Raw genomic sequence first — 25,863 nt, 5'->3', positions numbered from 1 at the left:
TCATAACGTATAACGTCACATAGTAATACGTCATAAGGTATAACGTCATATAGAATTACGGTTTAACGTATAACGTCACATAGTAATACGTCATGGCGTATAACGTTATATTGTGTGACGTCGTAACGTATGACGTCATATAGAATTACGGTACACCGTATAACGTCATATAGTATTGCGTCATTCCGAATGACGTCATATAATATTGCGTCATAACGTATAACGTCACATAGTAATACGTCATAATGTATAACGTCATATAGAATTACGGTTTAACGTATACCGTGACATAGTTATACGTCATAACGTATAGCGCTATATTGTATTACGTCATAACGTATAACGTCATATAGTATTGCGTCATAACGTACAACGTCACATAGTAATGCGTCATAACTTACAACGTTACATAGTAATACGTCTTAACGTACAATATCATGTAGTATTAAGGTATAACGTATATCGTCACATTGTAATACGTCATAACGTATAATGTCATGTAGTATTAAGGTATAACGTATAACCTCACACAGTAATACGCCATAACGTATAACGTCATATAGTATTAAGCCATGACGTATAATGTTATGAAGTATAACATCATAACGCGTAACGTCATATAGAGTTACCGTTTAACGTATACCGTCACATAGTATTCCGTCATAACGTATAAGGTCACATTGTTCTGCGTCAGAACGGATGACATCATATAGAATTACGCCATGACGTATAACGTCATATTGAATTACGTCATAACGTATAACGTCATATAGTATTGCGCAATGTCGTATAACGTCATAAAGAATTACGGTACAACGTATAACGTCATATAGTATTGCGCCATGACGTATAGCGTAATATAGTATTACGCCACAACGTATAACGGCTTATAGTATTGCGTCATTCCGATTGACGTCACATAGTAATACGTCATAACGTATAATGACATGTAGTATTAAGGTATAACGTATAACCTCACACAGTAATACGCCATAACGTATAACGTCATATAGTATTGCGCCATGACGTATTACGTTACAAAGTATAACGTCATAACGTATAACGTCATATAGTATTGCGTCATTCCGGATGACGTCATATAATATTGCGTCATAACGTATAACGTCACATAGTAATACGTCATAATGTATAACGTCATATAGAATTACGGTTTAACGTATACCGTCACATAGTTATACGTCATAACGTATAGCGCTATATTGTATTACGTCATAACGTATAACGTCATATAGTATGGCGTCATAACGTACAACGTCACATAGTAATGCGTCATAACGTACAACGTCACATAGTAATACGTCTTAACCTACAATGTCATGTTGTATTAAGGAATAACGTATATCGTCACATTGTAATACGTCATAACGTATAATGACATGTAGTATTAAGGTATAACGTATAACCTCACACAGTAATACGCCATAACGTATAACGTCATATAGTATTGCGCCATGACGTATAATGTTATAAAGTATAACGTCAAAGCGCATAACGTCATATATAGCTACGGTATAACGTATATCGTCACATAGTAATACTTCATGACGTATAACGTTATATTGTGTGACGTCATAACGTATAACGTCATATAGGATTACGGTACAACGTATAACGTCATATAGTATTGCGCCATGACGTAGAACGTTATAAAGTATAACGTCATAACGTATAACGTCATATAGTATTGCGTCATTACGACTGACGTCATACAATATTGCGTCATAACGTATACCGTCACATAGTTATACGTCATAACGTATAGCGCTCTATTGTATTACGTCATAACGCATAACGTCATATAGTATTGCGTCATGACGTACAACGTTATATGATATTGTGTAATAACGTATAACGTCACATAGTTATACGCCATAACGTATAGCGCTATATTGTATTCCGTCATAACGTATAACGTCATATAGTATTACGCCATAACGTATACCCTTATAAAGTTTAACGTCATAACGCATAACGTCATATAGAGTTACGGTTTAACGTATACCGTCACATAGTATTCCGTCATAACGTATAACGTCATATAGTATTGCGCCATGACGTATAACGTTATAAAGTATACCGTCATAACGTATAACGTCACATAGTAATACGTCATAACGTATAACGTCACATGGAATTACGGTTTAACGTATACCGTCACGTAGTTATACGTCATAACGTATAACGTCACATGGAATTACGGTTTAACGTATACCGTCACATAGTTATACGTCATAACGTATAGCGCCATATTGTATTACGTCATATCGTATAACGTCATATAGTACTGCGTAATAATGTATAACGTCATATAGTATTTCGCCATGACGTATAACGTTATAAAGTATAACATCATAACGCATAACGTCATATAGAGTTACGGATTAACTAATACCGTCACATAGTAATACGTCATAACTTATAGCGCTGTATTGTATTGCGTCATAACGTATAACGTCACATAGTATCACGCCATGACGAATAACGTCATATTGAATTGCATCATAACGTATAACGTCATATAGTATTGCGCCATGACGTATAACGTTTAAAGTATAGCGTCATAACGTATAACGTCATATAGTATTGCGCCATGACGTAGAACGATATAAAGTATAACGTCATAACGTATAACGTCATATAGTATTGCGTCATTACGACTTACGTCATATAATATTGCGTCATAACGTATACCGTCACATAGTTATACGTCATAACGTATAGCGCTATATTGTATTACGTCAGAACGTATAACGTCATATAGTATTGCGGCATGACGTACAACGTTATATGATATTGTGTAATAACGTATAACGTCACATAGTACTACGTCATAACGTATAGCGCTATATTGTATAGCGTCATAACGTATAACGTCACATAGTAGTACGCCACAGCGGATGACGTCATATAGAATTACGTCATTACGTATAACGTCCTATAGAATTACGTCATAACGTACAACGTCATATAGTATTGCGTCATAATGTATAACATTATAAAGTATTACGTCATAACGTATAACGACACATAGTAATACGTCATAACGTATAACGTCATATAGAATTACGGTTTAACGTATAACGTCACATAGTTATACGTCATAACGTATAGCGCTATATTGTATTACGTCATAACGTATAACATCATATAGAATTACGGTACACCGTATAACGTCATATAGTATTGCGCCATGACGTATAACGTTACAAAGTATAACGTCATAACGTATAACGTCATATAGTATTGCGTCATTCCGAATGACGTCATATAATATTGCGTCATAACGTATAACGTCACATAGTAATACGTCATAATGTATAACGTCATATAGAATTACGGTTTAACGTATACCGTCACATAGTTATACGTCATAACGTATAGCGCTATATTGTATTACGTCATAACGTATAACGTCATATATTATTGCGTCATAACGTACAACGTCACATAGTAATGCGTCATAACGTACACCGTCACATAGTAATACGTCTTAACCTACAATGTCATGTAGCATTAAGGTATAACGTATATCGTCACATTGTAATACGTCATAACGTATAATGTCATGTAGTATTAAGGTATAACGTATAACCTCACACAGTAATACGCCATAACGTATAACGTCATATAGTATTGCGCCATGACGTATGTTATAAAGTATAACGTCAAAGCGCATAACGTCATATATAGCTACGGTATAACGTATATCGTCACATAGTAATACTTCATGACGTATAACGTTATATTGTGTGACGTCATAACGTATAACGTCATATAGAATTACGGTACAACGTATAACGTCATATAGTATTGCGCCATGACGTAGAACGTTATAAAGTATAACGTCATAACGTATAACGTCATATAGTATTGCGTCATTACGACTGACGTCATATAATATTGCGTCATAACGTATACCGTCACATAGTTATACGTCATAACGTATAGCGCTATATTGTATTACGTCATAACGTATAACGTCATATAGTATTGCGTCATGACGTACAACGTTATATGATATTGTGTAATAACGTATAACGTCACATAGTTATACGTCATAACGTATAGCGCTATATTGTATTCCGTCATAACGTATAACGTCATATAGTATTCCGCCATAACGTATACCCTTATAAAGTTTAACGTCATAACGCATAACGTCATATAGAGTTACGGTTTAACGTATACCGTCACATAGTATTCCGTCATAACGTATAACGTCATATAGTATTGCGCCATGACGTATAACGTTATAAAGTATACCGTCATAACGTATAACGTCACATAGTAATACGTCATAACGTATAACGTCACATGGAATGACGGTTTAACGTATACCGTCACGTAGTTATACGTCATAACGTATAACGTCACATAGTTCTACGTCAGAACGCATGACGTCATATAGAATTACGCCATGACGTGTAACGTCATATTAAATTACGTCATAACGTATAACGTCCAATAATATTGCGCCATGACGTATAACGTTATCAAGTATACCGTCATAACGTATAACGTCACATAGTAATACGTCATAACGTATAACGTCACATGGAATTACGGTTTAACGTATACCGTCACATAGTTATACGTCATAACGTATAGCGCCATATTGTATTACGTCATATCGTATAACGTCATATAGTACTGCGTAATAATGTATAACGTCATATAGTATTTCGCCATGACGTATAACGTTATAAAGTATAACATCATAACGCATAACGTCATATAGAGTTACGGATTAACTAATACCGTCACATAGTAATACGTCATAACTTATAGCGCTGTATTGTATTGCGTCATAACGTATAACGTCACATAGTATCACGCCATGACGAATAACGTCATATTGAATTGCATCATAACGTATAACGTCATATAGTATTGCGCCATGACGTATAACGTTTAAAGTATAGCGTCATAACGTATAACGTCATATAGTATTGCGTTATTACGAATGACGTCATATAATATTGCGTCATAACGTATAACGTCACATAGTTATACGTCATAACGTATAACGTCATATAGTACTGCGTCATGACGTACAAGGTTATATGTTATTGTGCAATAACGTATAACCTCACATAGTAATACGTCATAACGTATAATGTCATGTTGTATTAAGGTATAACGTATAACGTCACACAGTAATACGTCATGACGTATAACGTTATATTGTGTGACGTCATGACGTATAACGTTATATTGTTGACGTCATAACGTATAACGTCATATAGAATTACGATACTACGTATAACGTCATATAGTATTACGTCATAACGTATATCGTCATATAGTCTTGCGTCATGACGTACAACGTTATATGTTATTATGTAATAACGTATATCGTCACAAAGTAATACGTCATAACGTATAGCGCTATATTGTATTACGTCATTACGTATAACATCACATAGTAATACGTCATAACGTAGAATGTCATTTAGTATTGCGTCATGACGTATAGCGTTATATAGAGTTACGTCATAACGTACAACGTCATATAGTATTGCGTCATGACCTATAACGTTATAAAGTATAACGTCATAACGTATAACGTCACATAGGAAGACGTCATAACGTATAACGTCATATAGAATTACGGTTTAACGTATAACGTCACATAGTTATACGTCATAACGTATAGCGCCATATTGCATTACGTCATAACGTATAACGTCATATAGTAATGCGTAATAACGTATAACGTCATATAGTACTACACGACAACGGATGACGTCATATAGAATTACGCCATGACGTATAACGTCATATAGAATTACGTCATATCGTATGACGTTGTCACGTCGGAGGCACAAAAGATCGCGAAATTAACAAATCGCAAATGATATCCTCGCGCCGCGGCACGAATGAAACGATTCTTTCACAAATAGGGTGAAGAAAATAGAATTTGATACGCAAAGATCAAATTTATTATAGAAAATCCAACTGAGTAACGGTTACAATATATAGATTCGAAGTATCACAATAGACTGTATTTACGCTCGTTTTGGAAGGTCGCTCTACCGAGGATCTAGTCCCTTTGGAGGGGGTCTCGTTAATCCATTGTTTCAACGGGTGTGGCCTTTAGAGTGTTCGGTCTATTTATTTACTAATCAGATGATTCCTTGAGTGTGTGACACTCCCCCCTTCTTAGATTCGCTTTACTCCGTGGAAGCGTATGGTTCTGGTGGGTCGTCTGATTTGGATGACCCCGCTATTTTCATCATCTGCGATGATTTGGTAAGTGACCGTCCTTGGTGCTGATGTTTGATCGATCCTGTTTACTCGAGCGGTAGGACAGAGTATTCTGATACATACATTTTTGGGAAGTGATCGGTGTAGACATTCGAAAAGTTTACATTTGTACATTTTTGGTAGGAATGATAATATAATGGTTTCCTGTCTGCAAAGGCACGAACATCAATCCTTCCAATTTGAAGACAGCAGTTGGGCAAGTTTTGACTGTCTGTTGATTATTAATTAATTTTGACCCGCATTCTGGTGAATTTTATTGCGTTCGGTTGAATTCTTTTAGAAATGTGGATGATTGCTGTTCGTTTACAATATTTGTCTAGGTAGTGACTATCGGCTAAGATGTATTGTTCTGAGTTGGTTAATATCAAGTCAGTTTCCATTATACAGAATTACAGAGAATACAGAGATTTGTTTGAAAGGTATCGGATAAATTTTAGTTATTTTACATTCATTGTGGTTTTCAATCTTGTGTATATTGTTGGCAAGGTTTACGGGTTGATCTGTTTTGGTGTCGTCTACCATGCGTTTGATAAGTGCGGTTTGGTATTTCAATTTCTCGCGCACATTATATAGAAACGAAACCTCGCCGCCTCAACAATCAAGAATTGACTATTATTTCACTTTAATATAATTTGTTCTAATTTTGTACGTTTATGTCTACGTCTAAATACGTTTATTTAAATCATTGATTTTGTTTTGTACAGTTTATTGATTAATTGCAGAAATGAATAATGGAATAATTAGCATTCTATTCTATGTTTTTTTTTTTTTTCTTTCATACAGTAATGTTTAGTAACATTTGATTTATGATATGACAATCATGTATACCACATATATATATCAATGGTATAAATATATACATAGACATGCAATATTTAATGTAATACAACTAAATTATACGTAATTCTATGGTTTCTTTTAAGAATACTAAGGTGGAACTAGGCGCGATTAAACAAGAAATTATTACTTTCAGAGAGTTCAAATATCTTCAATGTTTCTGTTATTTTAAATAACTTTTTTCCTTGATCTGTATTGTAAAATAGAGTTTTGAACAATTCGATAAAATAATTAATACATTCTCAATTGAAAATTAAAATAAAAATTGAAATATTTTTTTTTTGATTTTGTTTTTTTTTTTTTTTTTGTCGCCATGAATTATCGCTATCTTCGTTATCTGAATCCCATGTAGACCGAGATTTTTTTTTTTCTCTCTCTTTTCTTTTTTTTTCTTCTTTTTTCTTTGTCTATCGCTTTCTTCACCATCGTCATTTATAAAGTCTTCGTAACGCGTAGTTCTGGCTCTAGTGCTTCGTCGTACAGACCGCGAATCTCCTTTTCTACTACGTCGTTTTACGTCAGCAAAAGTGCTTTCATCAGAAGATGTTATATGGTCATCAAAATATTCTTCTTCTTCGGAACTCGTACCTTTAAAATCTTCGTCACTTTCAGGATCATCTTCGCTGCTTATATCGAGACTATTCAGCTTACGATGTTTCTTACGCGACAAGAATTTCTTTACTGCTCCTTTGTGTTGTTCTTCTTCTTCCTCATCAATACCATCTTCACATTCCATCTTATACTCTTCATCGCTCTCTTTTTCTGATTTTTTGTCAATGTCATCTTTACCTTCTGGAGCTTCTTCAATGTTTGATACTTCATTCTTAAAATGCAGCTGCGCTTCTTCTTTTTCCGCATTCACTATAGTTGCAATGTCTTTTCCTCTTCCTTGATTTCCAGCTCCCTGAACTGCTTCTACTTCGTCTTGGATTGCAGCATTGATCATGGCATCATAGTCATTAAATTTATATTTGTTAGCGGATCGTCTTTCACGTAACTGATATACAGGTTCACTTTCTTCACTACTAGATGTTTCTGTATTTGTCGAAGATGATGCTGATGAAGATTCATTATCAGATTCTTGGCTAGAGGCTTTTGATCCTTTCTGATGACGTTGTGATTCATTTTTGTGAAGAACATTATCTAGACTTATACCAACAAATGCTAGTCTCTTCTTTCTTAAAACTTCATTTTCATGTCTTTTCGTCAATTGATCGTACATTTTTAAGCTGTCTCTTAATTTAATCACTAGTAAGTTGTGCTGACATGGAGGACAGAACCAATCACCCTCTGGTATTAACATGAGAGCAGGTCTCAAGCAAGAACAGTGCCACCCTTTATCACAAGAATCACATAAAAGTATCCATTCTGGATGATCTGCCTTACCACATTTTTGACAAGCATACTCATTATCTGCCTCTTCAACATCACTTTGAGCCTTTTGCGCAGTCCTTGCCCTTCTTAATGGCTCTGATTCTTGATCTTTTTCAAGATCACTTTCGGGCGAAAACTCATGATCGCTTTTAAAAAGTATAGATCCTTCGCTTTCTATTTCTTCTTCTTCATCCTCTTCTTCATCATTCTCATTTTCATTATCACTACTAGAACCTGAAGAACTCTGCCATGGATTTGCTGCATTAAGTTTAGCAGACATTTTCTTCCTTTTCCTTTTTCTACGTTTCTTCTTAGATTTCTTTTCTTTCTCTATTTCTTTTATTACTATTTCCTCTTCGCTTTCAAGCTTTGGTTTCTTCCGCTTCTTTCTTTCCTTTTTATTTGATTCCTTCTTAGATAATTCACTTTGTATTACTGTTAACAATTCATTAACTGTAGAGTTGTTTAAACTTTTTAATTTTTGTATTAAATTGTACTTTTTAGGCTCATCAATGAATGTCACAAAACTAGCAATTTGCAATAAATGTTCCCCAGGATAAGGATTTGAATATAAATATCGTAATGCATGGAGATAATCTTCTCTGTCTGTGTTGAAGATCATAAGATTTGGCATATATGAATCTAATTCAACAGGATATGGAAAATATGCATTAAAATTTTTGCTACATTTTCGATGGGAACTTTTGAAATTTTCTATTTCTTTATATAGTTCTAATACATTTTCATCTACAGAAGTTCTAAAATATAAATAAGTGTCATTTACTTCATCGTCATTTCGTATTTCTGGATAAACACATAAGAGAGCTTTCTTTTGTACTCTATAAAATACTTTGAGCATTTCAACGTGTTTCTGATATATGAACTTTCGTATAGATTCTTTCATTACTTCCATTACATTATTTAATAATTTGATTTCAAAATTTTTCCACATAAATGCCTGTTTCAATAATATTTCCTCGTCATTTGAACATAATTCATCACAAAATGTATTAGAATCTTTCATATATTCTGTGAGATGAGAATTCAATTCTTCTAGAATGGAAACATCTGTGCTATTTTGAACATTATTTGAGATAGTTATCAGAGTATCAGCAATTACATCACTCTTTTTCTGAATTTTTTGTTCTGAGTCTTGTTTCTGCATTTCATTATGTACAGTACTTCTAGAAATGGTATCTTCAGAATGTACATTAATATTCACGTAATTGTGATGGAAAGATTTTTCTGTATTTTTACTTTGAAAATTATATTTTGTAAATTCAATAATCATATCAATATTAGAATTTGATAAATCATCTTCTTGTAAATCTGATAAATCAACTTCAGATATCACATTTTCATTGTTTTTCTGCCAGCTGGAAGGATTATTGATTGAGACATCCAATGTAAAACTATGTATAATTTTGGGCTTAGACACATTGTACGACATGATTGTAGTCTCTTCTTCAATCCTTCGTCTATCTGCTTCTTCTTTAATTTTTAATTGTGCTATTCTTCTAGACTGCCTTACAGGTGTTTCATCTTGAGTTGATCCTGTTTGTGTTTCAGGAACAATATCTCTACCTACCTCTAGGCCCAACACCATTTTTCTTTTCTTTCGTTTTTTCTGTGAAATTGGTGTCATATTTAAAGAATCGTTATTGCTTGGTGTTTCATCAAGATGGATCTCAGATGATATCTCAGAAGTTTGAATACTCTGAAATTCAGAATGTTTTGGTCGAGCTGAACGTCCACTTCCTCTATAACGCCTTCGTTTTCCTCTAGGACGTCCTCTTGTTTTCCTTCCAATTGCAACCGAATGAGTAGTACTTTGGTCATCGCTGACATCCTTAACTTCTTGATCTTCTGACTTTTCAGGACTACATTTTACAGCCTCGTCTTCTGAACTTATTGTTACAACGCGATTATCCTCCACAGATTTTCGCAATTGCTTATCAGGTATTCGTTTCGCACGTAATTTTATTCTTTTACCTCCTATTATTTCTTCATCATTTTGTTTTGCAATTATATCTTCAGAATTTGATTCATGGGAACTATTACGTCGCTTATGGGATACTCTTGGTGATTCAGTGGAATCCAGTTTCCATCCATCATAAACAAGTTCAGATACGGGTTTAACCCGTAAGCCTATTTTTGGAGTAGAGATATCACTCTGCTCGTTATCGTTTAATTTTTTAAATGTATCATCGTCAGTACATGCTAAAGGATCCATTTCCTCGGGAACTGTACTGAATAAATTTTCATTGTCTACTTCCATTGAATCGTCAGATGATACAGGGACTGTTTTCGTTTCGATACTTTGAATTTCTGAGCTCCTTTGGTCAACACCGATTGCTAAAGCCGTGCTCGTGAGCACTTGGTCAGTTTCGATGTTGTACCTTAGTTTCATAGCCTTTGCAAGGCCTCGTATTTCTTTGGCCTGACTTCTATCACAAGTTTCCACGAATTCTATTATATTCTTAATACTTTGATCAGTATCACTTTTAAGGTTTCTGAACTCGTGAGTAAGAATTTGAAGTTGTTCGATCACAGTCGCAATTTCGCTCTGCTTTACCGTACTCATGTCAGTTGGATTCATCTCGATAGACGCGATATTTTCGGAAGAGTCACTATCTTCAGAACGTATTTTGGGTTTAGGATTTCGATAATATTGGAAAACCAGCTTACCGAGATTCGTAGATCCTTCTTTTGATCAAAGAGGTGACCGTGGTCCTTCGCTGTAGAATCCGTAGACTTCCCTTTGAAGTTTCCCCTTGATGCGATGAATGGATCGTGGCAGGATCGCCAATTTTGTCACGTCGGAGGCACAAAAGATCGCGAAATTAACAAATCGCAAATGATATCCTCGCGCCGCGGCACGAATGAAACGATTCTTTCACAAATAGGGTGAAGAAAATAGAATTTGATACGCAAAGATCAAATTTATTATAGAAAATCCAACTGAGTAACGGTTACAACGGATAGATTCGAAGTATCACAATAGACTGTATTTACGCTCGTTTTGGAAGGTCGCTCTACCGAGGATCTAGTCCCTTTGGAGGGGGTCTCGTTAATCCATTGTTTCAACGGGTGTGGCCTTTAGAGTGTTCGGTCTATTTATTTACTAATCAGATGATTCCTTGAGTGTGTGACAACGTCATATAGAATTGCGTCATTACGAATGACGTCATATAATATTGCGTCATAACGTATAACGTCACATAGTAATTCGTCATAACGTATAACGTCATAAAGTATTGCGTCATTACGAATGACGTCATATAATATTGCGTCATGACGTATAACGTCACATAGTAATACATCATAACGTATAACGTCATATAGAATTACGGTTTAACGTATAGCGCCATATTGTAATACGTCATAACGTATATCGTCATATAGAATTACGGTTTAACGTGTAGCGCCATATTGTACTACGTCATAACGTATAACTTCACACAGTAGTACGTCATAACGTATAACGTCGTGCAGTATTGCGTCATGACGTACAACGTTATATAGAGTTACGTCATACCGTGTAACGTTATATGGTATAACGTAATAATGTTTAACGTTGTACAGTATTAAGGTATAACGTATAACGTCACATAGTAATACGCCATGACGTATAACGTCATATAGAATTACGTCATATCGTATGACGTCATATAGTATTGCGTCATAACATATAACGTCACAAAGTACTACGCCACAACGGATGACGTCATAAAGAATTACGTCATGACGTACAACGTTTCAGAGTATTTCGTCATAACGTATAACGTCATATATAATTACGTCATAACGTATAACATCACATAGTGTTACGTCATAACGTGTAACGTCACATAGTACTACGCCATGACGTATAACGTTATATTGTGTGACGTCATAACGTATATCGTCATATAGAATTACGGTTTAACGTGTAGCGCCATATTGTACTACGTCATAACGTATAACTTCACACAGTAGTACGTCATAACGTATAACGTCGTGCAGTATTGCGTCATGACGTACAACGTTATATAGAGTTACGTCATACCGTGTAACGTTATATGGTATAACGTAATAATGTTTAACGTTGTACAGTATTAAGGTATAACGTATAACGTCACATAGTAATACGCCATGACGTATAACGTCATATAGAATTACGTCATATCGTATGACGTCATATAGTATTGCGTCATAACATATAACGTCACAAAGTACTACGCCACAACGGATGACGTCATAAAGAATTACGTCATGACGTACAACGTTTCAGAGTATTTCGTCATAACGTATAACGTCATATATAATTACGTCATAACGTATAACATCACATAGTGTTACGTCATAACGTGTAACGTCACATAGTACTACGCCATGACGTATAACGTTATATTGTGTGACGTCATAACGTATAACGTCATATAGTACTGCGTCATGACGGACAACGTTATATGTCATTGTGTAATAACGTATAACGTCACTTAGTAATACGTCATGACGTATAACGTTATATTGTGTGACGTCATAACGTATAACGTCATATAGAATTACGGTACAACGTATAACGTCTTATAGTGTTGCGCCATGACGTCCAACGTTATATGTTATTGTGTTATAACGTATAACGTCATATAGTATTGCGTCATAACGTATAGCGTCACATAGTACTACGCCGCAAAGGATGACGTCATAGAGAATTACGTCATGACGTATGACGTCATATAGAATTACGTCATAACGTACAACGTCACATAGTAATACGTCATAACGTATAACGTCATATACAATTACGTCATAACGTATAACTTCACATAGCATTACGTCATCACGTAGAATGTCATGTAGTATTCCGTCATGACGTATAACGTTATATAGTACTGCGTAATAACGTATAACGTCATATAGTATAGCGCCATGACGTATAACGTTATCTGGTATTGCGTAATAACATATAACTTCATATGTAATTACGTCATAACGTATAACGTCACATAGTACTACGCCGCAACGGATGACGTCATATAGAATTACGTCATAACGTACAACGTAACATAGTAATACGTCATAACGTATAATGTCATGTAGTATTAAGGTATAGCGTATAACGTCACATAGTAATACGTCATAACGTATAGCGCTATATTGTATTGCGCCGTAACATATAACGTCATATGGTATTGCGTCATGACGTACAACGTTATATGTTATTATGTAATAACGTATATCGTCACAAAGTAATACGTCATAACGTATAGCGCTATATTGTATTACGTCATTACGTATAACATCACATAGTAATACGTCATAACGTAGAATGTCATTTAGTATTGCGTCATGACGTATAGCGTTATATAGAGTTACGTCATAACGTACAACGTCATATAGTATTGCGTCATGACCTATAACGTTATAAAGTATAACGTCATAACGTATAACGTCACATAGTAATACGTCATAATGTATAACGTCATATAGAATTACGGTACAACGTATGACGTCATATAGTATTACGTCATAACGTACAACGTCTCATAGTAATACGTCATAACGTATAATGTAATGTAGTATTAATTTATAACGTATAACGTCACGTAGTAATACGTCATAACGTATAACGCTATATTGTATTGCGCCATAACGTATAACGTCACATAGTATTACGTCATAACGTATGACATCACATAGTAATACGTCATAACGTATGTCATGTAGTATTCATTTATAACGTATAACGTCACATAGTAATACGTCATAACGTATAGCACTCTATTGTATTGCGCCATAACGTATAACGTCACATAGTGTTACGTCATAACGTATAACGTCACATAGTACTACGCCATGACGTATAACGTTATATTGTGTGACGTCATAACGTATAACGTCATATAGTACTGCGTCATGACGGACAACGTTATATGTCATTGTGTAATAACGTATAACGTCACTTAGTAATACGTCATGACGTATAACGTTATATTGTGTGAAGTCATAACGTATAACGTCATATAGAATTACGGTACAACGTATAACGTCTTATAGTGTTGCGCCATGACGTCCAACGTTATATGTTATTGTGTTATAACGTATAACGTCATATAGTATTGCGTCATAACGTATAGCGTCACATAGTACTACGCCGCAAAGGATGACGTCATAGAGAATTACGTCATGACGTATGACGTCATATAGAATTACGTCATATCGTACAACGTCACATAGTAATATGTCATAACGTATAACGTCATATACAATTACGTCATAACGTATAACTTCACATAGCATTACGTCATCACGTAGAATGTCATGTAGTATTGCGTCATGACGTATAACGTTATATAGTACTGCGTAATAACGTATAACGTCATATAGTATAGCGCCATGACGTATAACGTTATCTGGTATTGCGTAATAACATATAACTTCATATGTAATTACGTCATAACGTATAACGTCACATAGTACTACGCCGCAACGGATGACGTCATATAGAATTACGTCATAACGTACAACGTAACATAGTAATACGTCATAACGTATAATGTCATGTACTATTAAGGTATAACGTATAACGTCACATAGTAATACGTCATAACGTATGACGTCATATAGTATTACGTCATAACGTATGACGTCATGTAGTATTACGTCATAACGTATGACGTCATATAGTATTGCGTCATAGCTTATAACGTCACATAGTACTACGCCACAACGGATGACGTCATATAGAATTACGTCATAACGTACAACGTGACATAGTAATACGTCATAACGTATAATATCATGTAGTATTAAGGTATATCGTATAACGTCACATACTGATACGTCATGACCTATAACGTTATATTGTGTGACGTCATAACGTATAAAGTCATATAGTACTGCGTCATGACGTACAACGTCATATGTCATTGTGTAATAACGTATAACGTCACGTAGTATTGCGTCATAGCTTATAACGTCACATAGTACTACGCCACAACGGATGACGTCATATAGAATTACGTCATAACGCACAACGTCACACAGTAATACGTCATAACGTATAATGTCATGTAGTATTAAGGTATAACGTATAACGTCACACAGTAATACGTCATGACGTATAACGTTATATTGTGTGACGTCATAACGTATAACGTCATATAGTACTGCGTCATGACGTACAACGTTATATGTCATTGTGTAATAACGTATAACGTCACATAGTAATACGTCATAACGGATGATGTCATATAGTATTGCGTCATAAGGTATAACGTCATATAGAATTACGTCATAACGTATAATGTCATGTAGTATTAAAGTATGACGTATAACGTCACATAATAATACGTCATGACGTATAACGTTATGTTGTGTGACGTCATAACGTATAACGTCATATAGTACTGCGTCATGACGGACAACGTTATATGTCATTGTGTAATAACGTATAACGTCACTTAGTAATACGTCATGACGTATAACGTTATATTGTGTGACGTCATAACGTATAACGTCATATAGAATTACGGTGCAACGTATAACGTCTTATAGTGTTGCGCCATGACGTCCAACGTTATATGTTATTGTGTCATAACGTATAACGTCATATAGTATTGCGTCATAACGTATAGCGTCACATAGTACTACGCCGCAACGGATGACGTCATAGAGAATTACGTCATGACGTATGACGTCATATAGAATTACGTCATAACGTACAACGTCACATAGTAATACGTCATAACGTATAACGTCATATACAATTACGTCATAACGTATAACTTCACATAGCAATACGTCATCCCGTAGAATGTCATGTAGTATTGCGTCATGACGTATAACGTTATCTGGTATTGCGCAATAACGTATAACTTCATATGTAATTACGTCATAACGTATAACGTCACATAGTACTACGCCGCAACGGATGACGTCATAGAGAATTACGTCATAACGTACAACGTAACATAGTAATACGTCATAACGTATAATGTCATGTATTATTATGGTATAACGTATAACGTCACATAGTAATACGTCATAACGTATGACGTCATATAGTATTACGTCATAACGTATGACGTCATGTAGTATTACGTCATAACGTATAACGTCATATAGTATTGCGTCATAGGTTATAACGTCACATAGTACTACGCCACAACGGATGACGTCATATAGAATTACGTCATAACGTACAACGTAACATAGTAATGCGTCATAACGTATAATATCATGTAGTATTAAGGTATATCGTATAACGTCACATACTAATACGTCATGACCTATAACGTTATATTGTGTGACGTCATAACGTATAACGTCATATAGTACTGCGTCATGACGTACAACGTCATATGTCATTGTGTAATAACGTATAACGTCACGTAGTAATACGTCATAACGTATAGCGTCACATAGTACTACGCCACAATGGATGACGTCATATAGAATTACGTCATGTCGTATAACTTCATACAGAATTACGTCATAACGCACAACGTCACACAGTAATACGTCATAACGTATAATGTCATGTAGTATTAAGGTATAACGTATAACGTCACACAGTAATACGTCATGACGTATAACTTTATATTGTGTGACGTCATAACGTATAACGTCATATAGTACTGCGTCATGACGTACAACGTTATATGTCATTGTGTAATAACGTATAACGTCACATAGTAATACGTCATAACGTATAGCGCTAGATTGTATAGCGTCATAACGTATAGGGTCACATAGTAATACGCCATAACGTATAACGTCACATAGTATTACTTCGTAACCGATGATGTTATAAGGTATTGCGTCATTCCGACTGACGTCATATAATATTGCGTCATAACGTATAACGTTACATAGCAATACGTCATGACGTATAACGTTATATTGTGTGACGTCATAACGTATAACGTCATATAGAATTACGGTACAACGTATAACGTCTTATAGTGTTGCGCCATGACGTACAACGTTATATGTTATTGTGTGACAACGTATAACGTCACATAGTAATACGTCATAACGTATAGCGCTATATTGTATAGCGTCATAACGTATAACGTCACATAGTACTACTTCAAAACGGATGACGTCATATAGTATTGCGTCATAACGTATAGCGTCACATAGTACTACGCCACAAAGGATGACGCCATGTAGAATTACGTCATGACGTATGACGTCATACAGAATTACGTCATAACGTATAACGTCACATAGTAATACGCCATAACGTATAACGGCATATAGAATTACGTCATAACGTATAACGTCACATAGTAATACGTCATAACGTATAACGTCATATACAATTACGTCATAACGTATAACTTCACATAGCAATACGTCATCACGTAGAATGTCATGTAGAATTGCGTCATGATGTATAACGTTATATAGAGTTACGTCATAAGGTATAACGTTATATGGTATAACATTATGTGGTATAACGTAGTAATGTTGTACGTTGTGCAGTTTTAAGGTATGACGTATAACGTCACATAGCAATACGTCATAACGTACAACGTCGCACAGTAATACGTCATGACGTATAACGTTATATTGTGTGACGTCATAACGTATAACGTCATATAGTACTGCGTCATTACGTACAACATTATATGTCATTGTGTAATAACGTATAACGTCACATAGTATTACGTCATAACGTATGACGTCACATAGTAATACGTCATAACGTATAATGTCATGTATTATTCATTTATAACGTATAACGTCACATAGTAATACGTCATAACGTATAGCACTATATTGTATTGCGCCATAACGTATAACGTCACATAGTGTTACGTCATAACGTATAACGTCACATAGTACTACGCCATAACGGATGACGTCATATAGAATTACGTCATGACGTATAACGTCATGTAGAATTACATCATAACGTATAAGGTCACATAGTAATACGTCATAACGTATAACGTCATATGGAATTACGGTTTAACTTATGCCGTCACATAGTTATGCGTCATCACGTATAGCGCCATATTGTATTACGTCATTACGACTGACGTCATTAAGAATTACGGTTTAACGTATACCGTCACATAGTTATACGTCATAACGTATAATGTCATGCAGTATTGCGTCATAACGTATAACGTCACATAGTACTACGCCACAACGTATGACGTCATATAGAATTACTTCATAACGTATAACTTCACATAGTACTACGCCACAACGAATGACGTTATATAGAATTACGTCACAACGTATGACGTCATATTGTATTGCGTCATAACGTATAACGTCACATAGTACTACGTCATAACGTATAATGTCATGTAGTATTAAGGTATAACGTATAACATCACATAGTAATACGTCCTAACGTATTGCGCTATATTGTATTGCGCCATAACGAATAATGTTACATAGTATTACGTCATAACGTGTGACGTCATAGAGTATTCCGTCATAACTAATTACGTCTCATAGTATTACACCACAACGGATGACGTCATATAGAATTACGTCATGACATACAACGTCATATAGAATTACGTCATAACGTACAACGTAACATAGTAATACGTCATAACGTATAATGTCATATAGAATTACGCCATGACGTATAACGTCATATAGAATTACGTTATATCGTATAACGTCATATAGTAGTACGTCAGAACGGATGACGTCATATAGAATTACGTCATAACGTATAATGTCATGTAGTATTAAAGTATGACGTATAACGTTATAATGTATAATGTCATATCGCATAACGTCATATAGTGTTACGGTTTAACGTATAATGTCACATAGTAATACGTCATGTCGTATAGCGCTATATTGCATTACGTCATCACGCATAACGTGATATAGTATTGCGTCATGACGCACAACGTTATATGTTATTGTGTAATAACGTATAAAGTCACATAGTGATACGTCATAACGTACAACCGCACATAGTAATACGTCATAACGTACAATGTCATGTAGTATTAAGGTATAACGTATAACGTCACATAGTAATACGTCATAACGGACGACGTCATATATAATTACGTCATAACGTATAACATCACATAGTAATACGTCATAACGTATAATGTCATGCAGTATTGCGTCATGACGTATAACGTTATAAAGTATAACGACATAACGTATAACGTCATATAGTACTGCGTCATGACGAATAACTTTATATGGCATTGCGTATTAACGTATAACGTCAGTTAGTATTACGTCATAACGTATAGCGCTGTGTTATATTACGTCATGACGTATGACGTCACATAGTAAATCGTCATAACGTACAATGTCATGTAGTATTAAGGTATAACGTATATAGTCACATAGTAATACGTTGTAACGTACAATGTCATGTACTATTAAGGTATACGTATATCGTCACATAGTAATACATAGTGACGCATAATGTTATATTGTGTGACGTCATAACGTATAACGTCATATAGTATTCCGTCATAACGTATAACGTCATATAGTTTTGCGTCATGACGTATAACGTTATAATGTATAAAGTCATATCGCATAACGTCATATAGTGTTACGGTTTAACGTATAATGTCACATAGTAATACGTCATGTCGTATAGCGCTATATTGTATTGCGTCATATCGTATAACGTCACATAGTTCTACGTCAGAATGTATAACGTCATATCGAATTACGCCAGGACGCATAACGTCATATTGAATTACGAAATGACGTATAACGTCATATAGCATTACGTCATAACGTGTAACGTCATATAATATTGCGCCATGACGAATAACGTTATAAAGTATAAAGTCATATCGTATAAAGTCATATCGTATTGCGTCATTGCGACTGACGTTATATAACATTTCGTCATAACGTACAACCGCACATAGTAATACGTCATAACGTACAATGTCATGTAGTATTAAGGTATAACGTATAACGTCACATAGTAATACGTCATAACGGACGACGTCATATATAATTACGTCATAACGTATAACATCACATAGTAATACGTCATAACGTATAATGTCATGCAGTATTGCGTCATGACGTATAACGTTATAAAGTATAACGACATAACGTATAACGTCATATAGTACTGCGTCATGACGAATAACGTTATATGGCATTGCGTAATAACGTATAACGTCAGTTAGTATTACGTCATAACGTATAGCGCTGTGTTATATTACGTCATGACGTATGACGTCACATAGTAATACGTCATAACGTACAGCCGCACATAGTAATACGTCATAACGTACAATGTCATGTAGTATTAAGGTATAACGTATATCGTCACATAGTAATACGTCATAACGGATGACGTCATATAGAATTACGTCATGACGTATAATGTTATATCGAATTACGTCTTAACGTACAACGTCACATAGTAATTCGTTATAACGTACAATGTCATGTAGTATTAAGGTATACGTATATCGTCACACATTAATACGTCGTGAAGTATAATGTTATATTGTGCGACGTCATAACGTACAACTTTATATAGTATTGCGTCATCACGTATAGCGTTATAAAGTGTAACGTCATAACGTATAACGTCACATAGAAATACGTCATAACGTATAACGTCTTATTGAATTACGGTTTAACGTATACCGTCACATAGTTATACGTCATAACGTATAGCGCTATATTGTATCGCGTCATCACGTATAACGCGATATAGTATTGCGTCATGACGTACAACGTTATATATTATTGTGTAATAACGTATAACATCACATGGTAATACGTCATAACGTATAACGTCATATAGTATTGCGCCATGACGTATAACGTTATAAAGTATAACGTCATAACGTATAACGTCACATAGAAATACGTCATAACGTATAACGTCATATTGAATTACGGTTTAACGTATACCGTCACATAGTTATACGTCATAACGTATAGCGCTATATTGTATCGCGTCATCACGTATAACGCGATATAGTATTGCGTCATGACGTACAACGTCATATATTATTGTGTAATAACGTATAACATCACATAGTAATACGTCATAACGTATAACGTCCTATAGTATTGCGCCATGACGTATAACGTTATAAAGTATAACGTCATAACGTATAACGTCACATACTAATACGTCGTAACGTATAGCGCTATATTCTATTGCGTCATAACGTTTAACGTCATGTAGAATTACGTCATAACGTATTCCGCCATATAGTATTGCGTCATGACGTATAACGTTATATGGTATTGCCTAATAACGTATAACGTCATATAATATTGCGTCAGAACGGATGACGGCATAATGAATTGCGTCATGACGTATAACGTCATATAGAATTACGGTACAACGTATAACGTCATATAGTATTGCGCCATGGCGTATAACGTTATAAAGTATAATGTCATACCGTATAACGTCATATAGTATTGCGTCAATCCGAATGACGTCATATAATATTGCGTCATAACGTATAACGTCACATAGTAATACGTCATAACGTAGAACGTCCTATAGAATTACGGTTTAACCTATACCGTCACATAGTTATACGTCATAACGTACAGCGCTATATTGTATTACGTCATAACGTATAACGTCATATAGTATTGCGTCATGATGTACAACGTTATATGTTATTGTGTAATAACGTATTACGTACATAGTACTACGTCATAACGTATAACGTCACATAGTATTGCACCATGACGTATAACGTTATAAAGTATAATGTCATACCGTATAACGTCATATAGTATTGCGTCAATCCGAATGACGTCATATAATATTGCGTCATAACGTATAACGTCACATAGTAATACGTCGTAACGTACAGCCGCACATAGTAATACGTTATAACGTATAATGTCATGTAGTGTTAAGGTATAACGTATAACGTCCCGTAGTAATACGATATGACTTATAACTTTGTATTGTGTGACGTCATAACGTATAACATCATATAGAATTACGCCATGACGTATAACGTCATATAGAATTACGGTACAACGTATAACGTCATATAGTATTGCGCCATGATGTATAACGTTATAAAGTATAACGACATAACGTATAACGTCATATAGTATTGCGTCATGACGAATAACGTTATATGGCATTGCGTAATAACGTATAACGTCAGTTAGTATTACGTCATAACGTATAGCGCTGTGTTGTATTACGTCATAAAGTATGACGTCACATAGAACTACGGTATAACGTGCAACGTCTCACAGTATTACGTCATACCGTATAACGTTATAAAGTGCAACGTCATAACGTATAAAGTCATGTAGTATTAAGGTATAACGTATAACGTCACATAGTAATACGTCATAACGTATAGCGCTATATTGTATAGCGTCATGACGTATAACGTCACATAGTACTACGTCATAACGTATAATGTCATGTAGTATTAAGGTATAACGTATAACATCACATAGTAATACGTCATAACGTATAGCGCTATATTGTATTGCGCCATAACGTATAACGTCACATTGTATTATGTCATAACGTGTGACGTGATAGAGTATTCCGTCATTACTAATAACGTCACATAGTACTACGCCACAACGGATGACGTCATATTGAATTACGTCATGACATACAACGTCACATAGTAATACGTCATAACGTACAGCAGCACATAGTAATACGTCATAACGTACAATGTCATGTAGTATTAAGGTATAAGTATATCGTCACATAGTAATACGTTGTGACGTATAATGTTACATTGTTTGACGTCATAACGTATAACGTCATATAGTATACCGTCATAACGTATAACGTCACATAGTAATACTTCATAACGTAGAACGTCCTATAGAATTACGGTTTAACGTATACCGTCACATAGTTATACGTCATAACGTATAGCGCTATATTGTATTACGTCATAACGTACAGCGTCACATAGTACTACGTCATAACGGATGACGTCATCTAGTATTGCGTCATAACGTATAACGTCACATAGTATTGCACCATGACGTATAACGTTATAAAGTATAATGTCATACCGTATAACGTCATATAGTATTGCGTCAATCCGAATGACGTCATATAATATTGCGTCATAACGTATAACGTCACATAGTAATACGTCGTAACGTACAGCCGCACATAGTAATACGTTATAACGTATAATGTCATGTAGTGTTAAGGTATAACGTATAACGTCCCGTAGTAATACGATATGACTTATAACTTTGTATTGTGTGACGTCATAACGTATAACATCATATAGAATTACGCCATGACGTATAACGTCATATAGAATTACGGTACAACGTATAACGTCATATAGTATTGCGCCATGACGTATAACGTTATAAAGTATAACGACATATCGTATAACGTCATATAGTATTGCGACATGACGAATAACGTTATATGGTATTGCGTAATAACGTATAACGTCACATGGTATTACGTCATAACGTATAGCGCTGTGTTCTATTACTTCATAACGTATGACGTCACGTAGAACTACGGTATAACGTGCAACGTCTCACAGTATTACGTCATAACGTATAACGTCATATATAATTACGTCATAACGTATAACATCACATAGTAATGCGTCATAACGTATAATGTCATGCAGTATTGCGTCATGACGCATAACGTTATACAGAGTTACGTCATAACGTGTAACGTTATATGGTATAACGTAATAATTTTTAACGTTTTACAGTATTAAAGTATAACGTATAACGTCACATAGTAATACGCCATGACGTATAACGTCATATAGAATTACGTCAAAACGTACAACGTCATATCGAATTACGCCATGACGTATAACGTCATATTATATTACGTCAAAACGTATAACGCCATTTAGTATTGCGCCATGACGTATAACGTTCTAAAGTATATCGTCATAACGTATGACGTCACATAGTGATACGTCATAACGGATGACGTCATCTGGAATTACGCCATGACGTATAACGTCATATTGAATTACTTCATAACGTATAACGTCATATAGTATTGCGCCATGACGTATAACGTCATAAAGAATAACGTCATAACGTATAATGCCATATAGTAATGCGTCATTACGACTGACGTCATGTAATATTGCGCCATAACTTATAACGTCATATAGAGTTGCGGTTTAACGTATACCGTCACATAGTATTCCGTCATAACGAATAATGTCATGTAGTATTAAGGTATAACGTTTAACGTCACATGACGTATAACGTTATATGGTATTGCGTAATAACGGATGACGTCATAAAGAATTACGTCATGACGTGTAACGTTATATTTTATTGCGTAAAAACGTATAACGACACATAGTACTACGCCACAACGGATTACATCATATAGAATTACGACATGACGTGAAACGTAACTTAATAATACGTCATAACGTATAACGTCATATAGAATTAATTCATGACGTATAACGTCATATAGAATTACGTCATAACGTATAACGTCAAATAGTAATACGTCATAACGTATAATGTCATGGAGTATTAAGGTATAACGTATAACGTCACATAGTACTACGTCATAACGGATGACGTCATAACGTATAGCGTCCTAGAGAATTACGTCATAACGTACAACGTCACATAGTAATACGTCATAACGTATAATGTCATGTAGTATTAAGGTATAACGTATAACGTCACATAGTAATACGTCATAACGTACAGCGCTATATTGTATTACCTCATAACGTATAACGTCATGTAGTATGGCGTCATGACGTACAACGTTATATGTTATTGTGTAATAACGTATAACGTCACATAGTACTACGTCATAACGTATAATGTAATGTAGTATAAAGTATAACGTATAACGTCACATAGTAATACGTCATAACGTATAATGTAATGTAGTATAAAGTATAACGTATAACGTCACATAGTAATACGTCATAACGTATAGCGCTATATTGTATTACGTCATAACGTATAATGTCATATAGTATTGTGTCATGACGTACAACGTTATATGATATTGTGTAATAACGTATAACGACACATAGTTATACGTCATAACGTATAACGTTATATTGTGTGACGTCATAACGTATAACGTCATGTAGAATTACGGTACAACGTATAACGTCATATTGAATTACGTCATAACGTATAACGTTATATGATATTGTGTAATAACGTATAACGTCACAAAGTAATACGTCATAACGAATAATGTCATGTAGTATCAAGGTATAACGTTTAACGTCACATGACGTATAACGTTATATGGTATTGCGTAATAACGGCTGACGTCATAAAGAATTACGTCATGACGTGTAACGTTATATTTTATTGCGCAAAAACGTATAACGACACATAGTACTACGCCACAACGGATGACATCATATAGAATTACGACATGAC

The sequence above is a fragment of the Bombus fervidus genome, unplaced genomic scaffold (genome assembly GCF_041682495.2).
Source record: "Bombus fervidus isolate BK054 unplaced genomic scaffold, iyBomFerv1 scaffold0025, whole genome shotgun sequence".
Lineage (NCBI taxonomy): Eukaryota > Metazoa > Arthropoda > Insecta > Hymenoptera > Apidae > Bombus > Bombus fervidus.
Note: the sequence above shows the minus strand (reverse complement) of the source record.